The sequence below is a fragment of the Aegilops tauschii genome, chromosome 6, assembly GCF_002575655.3.
Source record: "Aegilops tauschii subsp. strangulata cultivar AL8/78 chromosome 6, Aet v6.0, whole genome shotgun sequence".
Classification (NCBI taxonomy): Eukaryota; Viridiplantae; Streptophyta; class Magnoliopsida; order Poales; family Poaceae; genus Aegilops; species Aegilops tauschii.
In genome coordinates, this window is record NC_053040.3 from 56,474,160 (window position 1) to 56,486,973 (window position 12,814).

A 12,814-nucleotide genomic window follows, 5' to 3' on the forward strand; every position below is an offset into this window, starting at 1 on the left:
GGGGGGTAGGCCTATATAAACCCCCCGGAGCACCCATGCAAAGGGTGGGCCTCTGAGCATAGTTGGCTTCTAAGCATAGCACACACACACCATAGATAGAGAGAAGCAAGAGCTAGCCTTGTTCTTCTTCTCCCTTGATCTCAACAGCTCTAGGAGCGATTGTAGCTACCTTTCATCGATCTAGTGATCATGCGGAGACGCCGCAGAGCAGAACTAGGGGTGTTATCTCCCCGGAGAGCCCCGAACCTGGGTAAGATCCGCCAGCGTGCATGTCTTCGCCTCATCCCGTTTCCAGGCACCGGCGACGTTTTATTGGCTCCCACAATGATAAGCCATCCCTTGGCATATGTCGCACCAACCACCCAACATTTGGCGCCCACCGTGGGGCCAGGTGCACCGTCGTCCGGAGACCTGTTCTGGACGGGAACCCTCTTCCTCCCCCGCGAGCGCAGCCAGCCTGCTGCGCCCGATGGCGTTTGCCACGACGCGCTGAAAGGCGTCGACGACGCCTGCGCTGCGAGCTGCCTTGCCGATCTACTCGGCGAGACTCGCATCTCCGACGAGCCTGTGTCCGACGCAGGCACCGACTACCCCGAGAGCCGCCTCGTCAGCCAACTCGACCAACTTCACGTCTCCAGCGAGCCTGCTGCGGACATGGAGTCGGTCGGCTCCACCGACCCGATGCTCATTGACTCCGACACCGCGTCGCTTGACGCCTACCCCTCCGACGTGGTGGTCTTCGACGACCCCCTCCCTCGAGCTGACAGCGGCAGCAGCGCTGTCACCGAAGTGCTGGTCATCAGCCACGTCTCCAACTCGGGCGAGAACGCCCGCGACGCTCAGCAAGCGGCAATGCACGACCTCTCCGTCCCCATCCCAGCCGACGCCGACGCCGAGACCCTGGAGGCACGCCGCCTTGCCCTCAGCGCGGAGGGCCAGAAGATCGCCTCCATGAGACGCCTCACCGAGGCCCACCAGTGCGAAGTCGACCGCGCCACCTTCGGCACGCCGCCGCCTAGCGGCCTAAGCCGGGTCGGCCTCGTCCAGAAGCGCGGCGCGGCCGTCGCCAGCATGTTCGGCGCAGATCGCCCCGTCTACGCCACCCCGCTCGAGAATCTGCCAGCCGCTCAGGCGGCCGCAGAGGAGCTCAATGGGCTGGGAGCCGATGAGCTCCCCTACATGACGAGACGGATCCAACAGCTGCTCGACGCGGCTGCAGAACGGCACGATGCCGGCGCCCGTGCTGATAGTCATCCCCCGCGCCGAGAGCACGCCGCGACGTCCCGCTCGCCGACTGTGAGCGGCGCGCGCCAGAAGAAAGACAAGGAGCCGGCTACCAGCCGCAGCCGGACTCGCACCACCATCGAGCGTGACGTGGAGGGCCGCCCTCGAGCGGTGGAACACCAAGGGAATCTGCCTCCTCCCCCGCCTCGAAGAGAAAGACGCCTCACTCCACCGCCTATCACACACCCGACTCTTGGCGACCGACTCGGCCGCCGAGAAGGAGTCGGCGAGAACGATGCCCGCCACAGGATCGACCGCCTTGCTCGGTCCTTGGCGTTAGAAGAAGAAGACGATGTCGGCCCGCCATGCTTTGGCCCCCGCATCCGCGACGAGCCCTTTCCCAAAGGGTTCTCGCTCCCCAGAGACACGCCCAAGTACAACGGCTCGGTGAAGCCGGAAGATTGGCTCATCGACTACTCCACGGCCGTCAGCATAGCCAACGGCAATCGGCGCGTCGCCGTGAAGTACGTCCCCCTCATGCTGCAAGGCACGGCACGCACATGGCTCAACAGCCCCAAGCCGTACAGCATCAACAGCTGGCTGGACTTCACCGAAGTCTTCGTGCGCAACTTCACCAGCACCTACAAGCGGCCCCCCAAGCCTCGCCCGCTCTCCCTCTGCGTCCAAGGGCCCAACGAGTCGACCCACGACTACCTCACGCGATGGGCCGAGCTCCGCAACTCCTGCGAGGGGGTGCACGAGGTCCAGGCCATCGAGTACTTCACCGCTGGGTGCCGAGAGGGCACCCTCCTCAAGCACCGACTCCTCTGCGACGAGCCGGCTACCCTCGATGAGTTGCTGATCATCGCCGACAAGTACGCCACCGCCGACTCCTCGATGAAGACCGAGCTCCGAGTGGACGCCTCGGGGAAGGTGATCGCTCCGGCTCCCAAGACGCCGGCTGGCGATCCCAATCGGCACCCCTACCAAAACGACCACAAGCGCAAGGGCCCCATGCCGACTTCCTCTAGTCGGCAGGTGGCCACAGTTGAAGACGAGCAGCCCGAAGAACGGCCCGCTCCCAAGAAGAAGGGTGGCCGGCCGCCTTGGCAGCCGACCTTCTCCTACGAGCAGGCTCTTGATGCCCCCTGCAAGTTTCACAGCGGCGCGAAGCCGTCCAACCACACAACCCGGAAATGCCACTGGCTCACCCGCATCACCAAGGGCGAGGGAATGCAGCCGCCTCCTCCTCCTCCCGGCCCACCGCCTCCAGCCCCTCAGCAGCCGGCGGCTCGGCCAGCAGTCGGCGCCATCCAAGACGAATTCCCCGAAGAGCACGCCGCCTACGTCGTCTTCACAAGTCAAGCCGACGACAAGTGCAGCCGACGCCGGCAGCACCAAGAAGTGAATGCAGTCGCCACCAGCGCCCCCGAGTTCATGCACTGGTCAGAAAAGCCAATCAGCTGGAGCCAGGCCGACCACCCAGAGGTGATGCCTTCGCCTGGCTCCTATGCAATGGTCTTGGATGTCACCCTCGCGACGGAGAGGTGAGCTGCCAGATTTTCCCGCGTCCTGATAGACAGCGGAAGCAGTATCAACATACTGTACCGCGATACCATGGAGAAGCTGAACATCAAAGCGAAGCAGCTCATGCCAAGCCGCACCGTCTTCCATGGTATCGTACCCGGCCTGTCTTTCTCTCCAATCGGCAAGATCAAAATGGATGTTCTCTTCGGAGACAAAGATCATTTTCGCCGGGAAGCAATATGGTTCGAGGTAGTGGATTTGGAAAGCCCCTATCATGCATTGCTTGGTCGACCTGCTTTGGCCAAGTTCATGGCTATGCCCCACTACGCCTACCTGAAAATGAAGATGCCGAGCTCGAAGGGGATCATCACGGTAGCCGGCGACTACAAGAAGTCCATCGAGTGCGCCATGGCCAGTAGCCGGCTGGCCGAGTCCCTCGTGGTGGCAGAAGAGAAGAAGATGTTGGAACGGGTTGTGGCCATGGCCAGCAAGCAGCCGGCCTTGTCCCCCCACCCCAAGGATTGTGACGCGCAGGGCTCTTTCCAGCCTGCAAAAGAGACGAAGAAGATACCTCTCGACCCGGAGCACCCGGAGAGGTTCGCTGTCATTGGGGCGAACTTGGACAGTAAATAGGAAGGCGAGCTCGTCGACTTCCTCCATGAGAATCGAGACATCTTTGCATGGTCCCCAAAGGACATGCCGGGTGTCCCGAAGGATTTCGCCGAGCACAAATTACATGTCCGAGCCGATGCGAAGCCGGTCTAGCTGCCCCTCCGTCGACTGTCAGAAGAGAAGCGAAGAATTGTGGGAGAAGAAATAGCCCGGCTCCTTGCCGCCGGCTTCATCATGGAAGTGTTCTTTCTAGAGTGGCTTGCCAACCCAGTTCTGGTTCTGAAGAAGAATAACAAGTGGCGTATGTGTATAGACTGCACTAGTCTGAATAAGGCCTGCCCAAAGGATCCGTTCGCTCTGCCACGGATTGACCAAGTGATAGACTCCACAGCCGGATGCGAGCTGTTAAGTTTTTTGGATGCATACTCAGGGTATCATCAGATCAAGTTGGACCCGGCTGACCGCCTGAAGACTGCCTTCATCACAACCTTTGGAGCTTTCTGCTACCTGACAATGACATTCGGCTTGAGAAACGCCGGTGCCACTTTTCAGCGTTGCATGCAGAAGTGTCTCTTGAAACAACTCGGCAGAAATGCCCACGTCTACGTAGACGACATTGTGGTGAAGACAGAGAAGCGCGGTACCTTGCTGGAAGACCTGAAAGAAACATTCGCCAACTTGCGCCGATTCCAGATCAAGCTCAATCCCGAGAAGTGCGTGTTCGGAGTGCCAGCCGGCCAGCTGCTAGGCTTCCTGGTCTCCGAACGCGGCATTGAGTGCAACCCCGTCAAGATCAAGGCCATCGAGAGGATGGAGATTCCCACCAAACTGCGAGATGTGCAGAAGTTCACTGGCTGCTTAGCCTCCCTGAATCGTTTTATCAACCGACTAGGAGAAAAGGCTCTCCCCTTGTACCGACTCATGAAGAAGTGCACTCACTTTGAGTGGAATGATCAAGCCGACCAAGCCTTCCATGAGTTGAAGAAAATGTTGACCACTCCGCCTGTCCTGGCTGCGCCGATTGAGAAGGAGCCCATGCTCCTCTACATCGCCGCGACTAGCTGAGTCATCAGCACTGTTGTTGTGGTCCAGCGCCCGGAGGAAGGCCGAGCCCAGCTGGTCCAGAGGCCGGTGTACTATTTCAGCGAAGTACTGTCCAGCTCAAAGCAAAACTACCCGCTCTACCAAAAGATGTGCTATGGGGTGTACTTCGCTGCCAAGAAATTGAAGCCCTACTTCCAAGAGCACCCCATCACGGTCGTGTGCACTGCCCCGCTCGCCGAGATCATAGGCAGCCGGGATGCATCCGGCCGGGTGGCCAAATGGGCCATCGCCTTGGCGCCCTACACGATCTTCTATCAACCCCGCACCGCCATCAAGTCGCAAGCACTGGCCGACTTCCTTGTCGATTGGGCCGAGACCCAGTACTTACCGCTGGCTCCCGACTCTACCCATTGGCGGATGCACTTTGACGGGTCCAAGATGCGCACCGGCTTGGGAGCCGGCATCGTCCTCACCTCTCCCAAGGGCGACAAGCTCAAGTACACGCTGCAGATCCACTTCGCCGCCTCCAACAACATGGCCGAGTATGAGGCGCTCGTACACGGGCTCCGGCTAGCCAAAGAGCTTGGCATACGCCGGATCCTGTGCTACGGCGACTCAGACTTGGTAGTCCAGCAATCATCTGGCGATTGGGACGCCAAGGACGCGAACATGGCGAGCTATCGTTTCCTCGTCCAGCAGATAAGCGGATACTTTGAAGGGTGAGAGTTCCTTCATGTGCCAAGGGCCGACAACGACCAAGCAGATGCCCTAGCACGGATCGGCTCCACCCGACAATCCATACCGACTGGCGTCTCTCTCCAGCGCCTCCTCAAGCCGTCCATCAAGCCGTCTCCAGAGTCGGATTCCATCTTCGTACCGCCTGCGCCAGAAACAGCCGGATCCGACTAGAGAAATCCCGCAGGTGGCACGGGGACTTCGACGACTGGCCCGGGGACTGCCGTAGTCGCACCCGGCCCGGGGACTTTAGAACCCGGCCCGGGGACTGCAGCAGTCGGCCCGGGGACTGCAACGACACAAGAAGCGGTGGCCGACTCCAATTCAACGACACCCAACCCACCCACCCGCGTCATGGTGGCCACATTAACAGAAGAAGAAGTCACAGCTCCCTCATGGGCCCAGCCCATCCTCAAGTTCCTAGTCAGCAGAGAGCTGCCGGCTGATGAGATCTCAGCAAGATTAGTGCAACGACGAGCGGCAGCATATACAATAATCAACAGAGAGCTTGTGAAGCGCAGCGTCACTGGAGTCTTCCAGCGTTGTGTCGAGCCAGAAAAAGGAGTGGCAATCCTCAAAGACATCCACCAAGGCGAATGCGGCCATCACGCAGCCTCAAGATCCCTCGTGGCCAAGGCTTTCCGCCACGGTTTCTTCTGGCCGACTGCCTTGGAGGATGCTAAAGAAATAGTCAAGAGCTGCAGAGGATGTCAAGTTTTTAGTTCCAATCAACACCTGCCGGCTTCTGCCCTCAAAACCATTCCCCTCACTTGGCCTTTTGCCGTCTGGTGACTGGAAATGGTGGGCCCTTTCAAGACAGCCCGTGGTGGCCTGACACACCTACTTGTTGCTGTGGACAAGTTCACAAAGTGGATTGAAGCAAAGCCAATCAAGAAGCTAAATGGGCCGACTGCCGTAACATTCATCACCGACATCACCACTCGGTACGGCGTGCCGCACAGCATCATCACCGACAACGGCACGAACTTCGCCAAAGGAGCACTGGCACGTTTCTGAGCGACGCAGGGCATCCAACTGGACTTAGCGTCCGTTGCCCACCCGCATTCAAACGGCCAGGTCGAGCGAGCAAATGGACTCATCCTCTCCGGCATCAAGCCCCGACTGGTTGTACCACTGGAGCGATCGGCCGGCTGCTGGCTCGAAGAGCTGCTAGCTGTCCTCTGGAGTCTGCGCACTACACCCAACAAGTCAACCGGCTCCACTCCATTCTTCCTCGTGTACGGTGCCGAGGCTGTCATCCCAACAGACATCGAGTTCGACTCGCCTCGGATCACCATGTACATGGAGGAGGAAGCCAAAGAAGCAAGAGAAGACGGCGTGGACCTACTGGAAGAAGGCCGGCTGTTAGCACTCAGCCGGTCCGCTATCTACCAGCAAGGGCTGCGCCGCTACTACAACCGCAAGGTCAAGCCAAGATCCTTCCAAGAGGGCGACCTTGTGCTCCGGCTAATCCAGCGAACAGCCGGCCAGCACAAGCTCTCGGCCCCTTGGGAAGGCCCCTTCGTCGTCAGCAAGGCACTCGGCAATGACTCCTACTACTTGATCGACGCGCAAAAACCAAGAGCACGCAAGAGAGACGACTCCGGCAAGGAGTCGGAGCGACCATGGAACGCAAACCTCCTAAGACGATTTTACACCTGAAAAGCAGTATGTGTCACGCTCCCCTTTTGTATTAAGTACAAACCAACAGGCCCCCCGAACAGTACTCGGGGACTGCCTTTTATTTATCTATGAATGACGAGTGTCATATCCATGAATGTATTATTACATTTTGGATTCTTGTCCGGCACCGGGTTCGACTAGTCGGCCCGGGGACTGGCCACCTTGCGCTATATTGAAAGTTTTTCCTAAAGTCAGAAAAGTAGTGCGCCGGCTCCCGAGTCCCCTCTTGTTGCAAGTCGCAGCTCAAAGAACTGACTGCCCGACTAGCAAGAGGCAAGACAGAAAGGACGCCCACACGAAAAATGGCTAAGGAACTACGAACCTATATAGCAAGAAGACGGCCTCCAAACATGCCTGCCGGCTGCCAGAACAGCCGGCTGGCCGGCTTCCTGAAAAACTTAGCTTTAGTCCAACAAAGCTAGAGTACTTCTCCCTCCCCCAATCGGCCAGGCACTCCCCCGGCTACAGATTGCAGAGCAACTGTTTGACTGGGGAGGCGGCAACCAAGGGAGGACGGCAAAGGAAAAAGTAGAAGGACAAAAAGTAAAAGTACAAGGAAAGGCCAATTGCATAAGCTATATATACATAAAGCCCCCAACAGGGCGGCAACAGACATAAGTTCGAATACACCCAGTGGGTGGAATTGTGCGAATTTAACAAAATATTGTTCTAAAGAGTAACAAGACAGGAAAGGCAAAAAAATGGCGGACTAGGGCGCGACACGAAGGCCGAGCTGGTCGGTGAAGGCGGCCTCGCTGGCTGAAGCAGCAGCCGACTAGCGGGCCCCGGCTTGACCACCACCTGCGGCAGGAGGCGTGGAGGCGCGCGGCGTAGTGCTGGAGGAGCGGTCAAGCTGAGGCTGGTCGGCTGCTCCACCAGCCGGCTCGGCGTCTTCACCCTCGTCCTCCTCCTCTTCGCCCTCGTCGCTGGAGTCAATCTCCTCCGCCGAGTCCTCACCGTACGCCGGGTCCAGCCCCAACCACTCTTCCGGCTGGGCGACTCCATTGTCGTCCACCTCGGGGGCGAAGACGCTGGTGTCGGTGTAGTCGGCGATCGCTGAAGCTCGCCGAATGATGGCCGGCCGCGCCGGCTCCAGCTCCGTGTCGGCTTGCTGCCACCAGGTAGCCAGCTGGTCCAAGCTCAGGCCAGGATACCAGGCCTTGACGAACTCCAGCGCCCGCCTGGCACCGGAGCGAGCCGCCGACGCCTTCCAAGCCTCGAAGCGGCCGACTGCCACCTCCAGCCAGTCGGCGGTCCGACTGGGGGTGTGAGGGACCACTTGGCCGGGCCAGAGGGCGGCCAAGACCTGCGCCCCGGCACGCTGAAGCCGGCGGAGCAGCCGGTGAGCCGGCTGGATGCGAGCATGGCTCGCCAGGAGCTGTTCCTCCAGGGAGCGGCCGGCGGTTGGCGAGATTTCAAAGCCGGCTTGCCTCCGCTCCTGGCGACGGGCCTCGATGATCTGGTTGGCGGCAGTAGAATAGCCAGGGAAATACTCTGCGCAAGAAAGAAGAAGAAAGGATGAAAAGGACACCAAAATCAGAAAACAAGCCAAAGTGGCAGATGGCAAGAAAGGACGAAGAGGTAGGCGGCTTACCGTCAACCAGATCTTCGATCTGGCCATAACCGGAGACCAGAGTCTGCCTGGCATCTGCCCAGCCGGCCGCCTCCGTCTCGAACTCGGCCTGGAGAGCGGCTTCGCGGTCTTGCGCCGCTTTCAGTGCCGCCTTGTGGCTTTCCTCTTGGTCGGCCAGCTTCTTGACCAGGCGGTCGCGCTCCTGCACCAAGGCGGCCAGCTCGGCGTCCTTGGCACGGAGGGCAGTCTGAGACTCCCCCAGCTGTGCCCTCAGACCAGCATTGGCCGCTGCAAAGTCAGAAGAAGAAGAAGAAGAAGAGTAAGAAATCGTCAAGGAAGATCCGACCCGACTGCTCAGCAGTCGGCTCGAATCTCGGGGACTACACCCAGTGGGTGCGCTGACGCGCCCCCACATGAGATAAAGAACAAATCACATACCTCGGCTCTCAGTAAGATCGGCGGTCTTCTGAGTCAGCTCCCGACCCTGGGAGTTGAAGGCGGCCGCTAGAAGGTTGTGATAGTCCTGCAAGATGGACAGAAGACCGAAGTGAGAACAAAAATAGCAAAGGCAAATCCTCTAAGAAGTTCCAAGCCGCCTGCTCAGCAGCCGACTCGGAACTCGGGGACTACACCCAGTGGGTGCGCTGACGCGCCCCCACGGAAGAAATCAAGATCAAGAAAAAAGCAAAGTCAAGTTGAAATCAAGAGCAAGATAAGAATACTAACCCGGATGGCCGGCCGCGTTGCAAGGAACCCTTCGGTGAACTGCCTCAGCGCCGTGGCTTGGCTTTGGAGCCGGGCCCGGACGTCTTGTCCAGCAACATTCACTACGGCTGTCCCTCCGCCTGGCGTCCACCCCGAGGTAGCGCTGGCCGCCTCCGCGTCTCGGGCCGACGAGCTGGAGCCCACAGCCGGCTGTGGCTCCGACGCGGCCTTCTGTGGCTCCGACGCCGCCTTCCCCGCGCGCCGGCTCGGCGGCACCCGGACCGTCACCTCAGCCCCCGCGGCCGGCTCGCCCTCCGCCGACTGTGCAGGCGGCGGATCAGGCTGGCCGCCTTGGGCCGCCCCAGTTGGCGGGGTCGGCTCCGGCGCCTTCTCCAAGATGATGACGTCGTCGCCGCTTCCCCCCAGCCCCGGCTGGTCGCCGCTGGCTCCCCCTGGCGAGGGTTCCATGTTCCCAGGCGCCATGACGTGCAACGGGGTGACCATCAAAACCTCCCCCACCGCTGCCGCGGCCTTAGCCTCTGCCTGGGCCCTGGCTGCGGCCTCGGCGAGCGCCTTCGCCGCCTCCTCCTCCCGTGCCGCCTGGGCGGCGGCCGCCTTCCGTGCCTCCGCCTCCCGTGCCTCCTGCTCCTCCCGCGCCTCCCGCGCGTTCCTTTTCGTCGCCTCCTGGAGGTCGGCGCGGGGGTCCACGCGGCGGGTGTTGCTCCCAGAGCCCCTCGGCGACTCAACGACGGAGCCGGCAGCCGCCCGCTCAAGCGACAGCGGAGCCCTGATCATTGGAGGAGAAGACAAGAGTTCAAGAACCACCAAGGAAAAGAAAGAAATAGAGTACACAAAGAAAGATTCGGACTTACGCCGACACAGTCTGCGGTTGCTTCACCACCTTGCGGAAATGAGCCGCCTTCGCGGCCGCCTCTTCCCGCCTGGTGGCTGCCGCCCCGCCCCTGGGCTTCTTCGTTCGGCTGCCGAATAGACCCTGGGCGGCGCGACGCTTCTGCCCTCCGCGCCGAGCAGGCGGTGCGGCAGAGGAACCCGTGCCGCGTCCGGACGCCGGCTGGCGGCGCGGGACGACTTCGGCTTCATCATCGTCCGGCCAGTCGTCAAAGGTAGTAGTGAACCCGGAGCCGCCTGCTTCGCCGCCGGCTTGGCCACCGCCCGGCTCGACGTGGTCGTCCATATGAACCGCCCCCAGGTCGGGGTCCTCCAGGTCATGTTCGGTCTGGTCAGGGACGAAGCGGCGCTCCGTGTCTGACCCGCCGGCCGGCCAAAGCAGAGGGCCCTGTCGAAGAACGAGCCGACTAAGTCCGAGTCGGCCAAGAGGTGCTCGACAACGAATCAAAGAGAGAGAAAAAGAGACAAGGGGAGCATACCGTAGGCGGAGGATTGGCTCGGCTATATGGCTCCTTGCTGAACTGCCACTCTTCAGTGAGCTTGCAGTTGGCAAGATAGTTCACCATGTAGGCGACCTCATGGCGCGGCATCTCCTTGGTGCACATTCGGCTCGGATCGAGCTGGCCGCTCATCTGACAGATCAGATGAGGCTGGCTCTGGAGCGGAAGGACCCGGCGCGTGACGAACGCAACCAGAAGATCTGGCCCCGTTAGGCCCTCCGACTGGACCATCACCCGCAGTCGGGCGATGGCGGCGTTTCCAGCCGGCGACAGCGTCACCGCCCGGAAGGACCACTGGGGCAGCCTGCCCGCCGGTGGGCCGGCTACGTAAGCCGGCAGGTTGATGTAGTCGCCCCGTGGAGCGATGTTCCGCACGTAGAAGTACGACTTCTGCCACTTCTTCACCGATTGGATCAGCGTGATGACGGGGAAGGGGTTGTCGGCAGCCGATCTCCGCGACGCGATGAAGGCGCCAGTGTGAGCCGGCACGCCCTTAGTGCGCGTGCCCAGCTTCGACTGGAAGAAATCCCCCCAGAGCTCGAGGGTGGAGAGGATGCCGAGATAGCCCTCGCACAGGGTGACGAAGGCCGACAGCAGCACCATCGCGTTGGGGGTGAGATGGTGCGGCTGAAGCTGATAGAATTCGAGCCAGGAGCGGAAGAAGGTGCTCACTGGCAGGCCGAAGCCGCGCAAGAAGTGCGAGCGGAAGACCACCCGCTCGCCCTCCCGCGGCTCCGGCCTGATTTCCTTCGCCGGCGCGAGGCGGACCTCCACTTTGTCCGCGCTGGGCAGCCGCCGCGTGTCGCGGAGGAAGTCGACGTGGTCGTCATGGACGTTGGAGCCGTCCCAATCCCCGCCAAGTTGCTCTACGGTGGGAGGCATGGCGAAAGCTAGCACGGCGGCGGAGGAGCGTGCAGTGGGAGAGCGCGGCGGCGAAGCGCTGTTGCAAGAACTGGCAAGAGGAAGAAGACGGTGGAAGTAGGAGGAGCGTGCGAGGGCCTGCCGCCCTCCACCTCCCCCTACTTATAGCCTCACGAGGCCGAAGAGGCCGGACGTGGGGGGGGACATGGGATTAACTACGCCCACTCCCCCCACGTCCCGTGATTATTGCGCATAAATGTGAGCTGAAACGGCCACACGGAACGTGCGGGTGGTTTCGGGATACAAAGGATCCGCGCCTGGGCCGGGGCGCGGACGTGGCGGGCCCCCGCCCTGCGGCGACGTCCCGTCGTGCGCGTGGGCTGGCAGGCTTTTTTGGCCACGTGTCCGCAGGCGGCAAGCGGCCGGCCCGCGGCCTGGAGCATGTGTTGGCGAGTTCCCGCCCTCCGACTCCAGAAGTTTTCGACCTAGGCGGCACGCCTAACCAGAGCCGGCTCCTAGCTGCCGGCTTGCTAAATTAGGGAAGCTGATCGTGCTTCGCAACTCCTACGCAACCTCGAAGCCCAATCAGCTTCCGGGACTACTGTCGGAGTAAATGGCCACGGGTAGCCTAACCGACTACCCCTGGCTCTTCCGAAAAATTGTCAGGCCTTTGGGCCTTCAAGCACTTCGAGCATTGGACCACCTTCCCTGGCCGACTACCTCTGAAGCCGACTCACGGAAGGCAGCCCAGCCTCAAGCGACCTCCCTCCCCAAGACAACCATGGGGTGGCCGACTCCAAGAAGCCGGCCGAGACTAAAACCACCAAAGCTACTCCCACATAACGGTGACAAGACGGGGTGTGGCCACAATGCGGCCCACTACCCCCGAAGCCCGAGGCGGGCATGGCTACAGGAGGCCGTACGGGACGGCCGTCTCCCGTGCGGCCCGGCACTGTAGCCATGCTAGCCTCGACATCACCCATGACCGACTCCCGTACTGCCCGCGGGCGGCGGGCCCCTTCAGCCAGAGAGAGGCGTGAAGGCGGCCCGGCCTTTCCCAGTCGGCCAAGAGCGTAGCCGGCCTCCAGAAGCCGGCTACTCCCTTCCTCGAAGCAGGAGCCCCATTAAGGGGACAAGACGAGGTAAGGCTACAATGATAGCCCCCGAGGCGGCCCACTGTAGCCACACTTACCTCGACAAAGCCCTCGTCATCAGAGGCGCGGCTACAGTAAGCAGCCGCCCACAAGACCCTAGGCGGTGGGGCCGGCCTGTCGACCAAGTAGCCGGCAGCCGGCGGGACCCAGCAGCTGGCGGAGAAGCTGGCGAGCGTAGACACTGACGGCTGGGACCAGTGCCCAGCCGGATTACCATTGTACCCCCGGGGGGTAGGCCTATATAAACCCCCCGGAGCACCCATGCAAAGGGTGGGCCTCTGAGCATA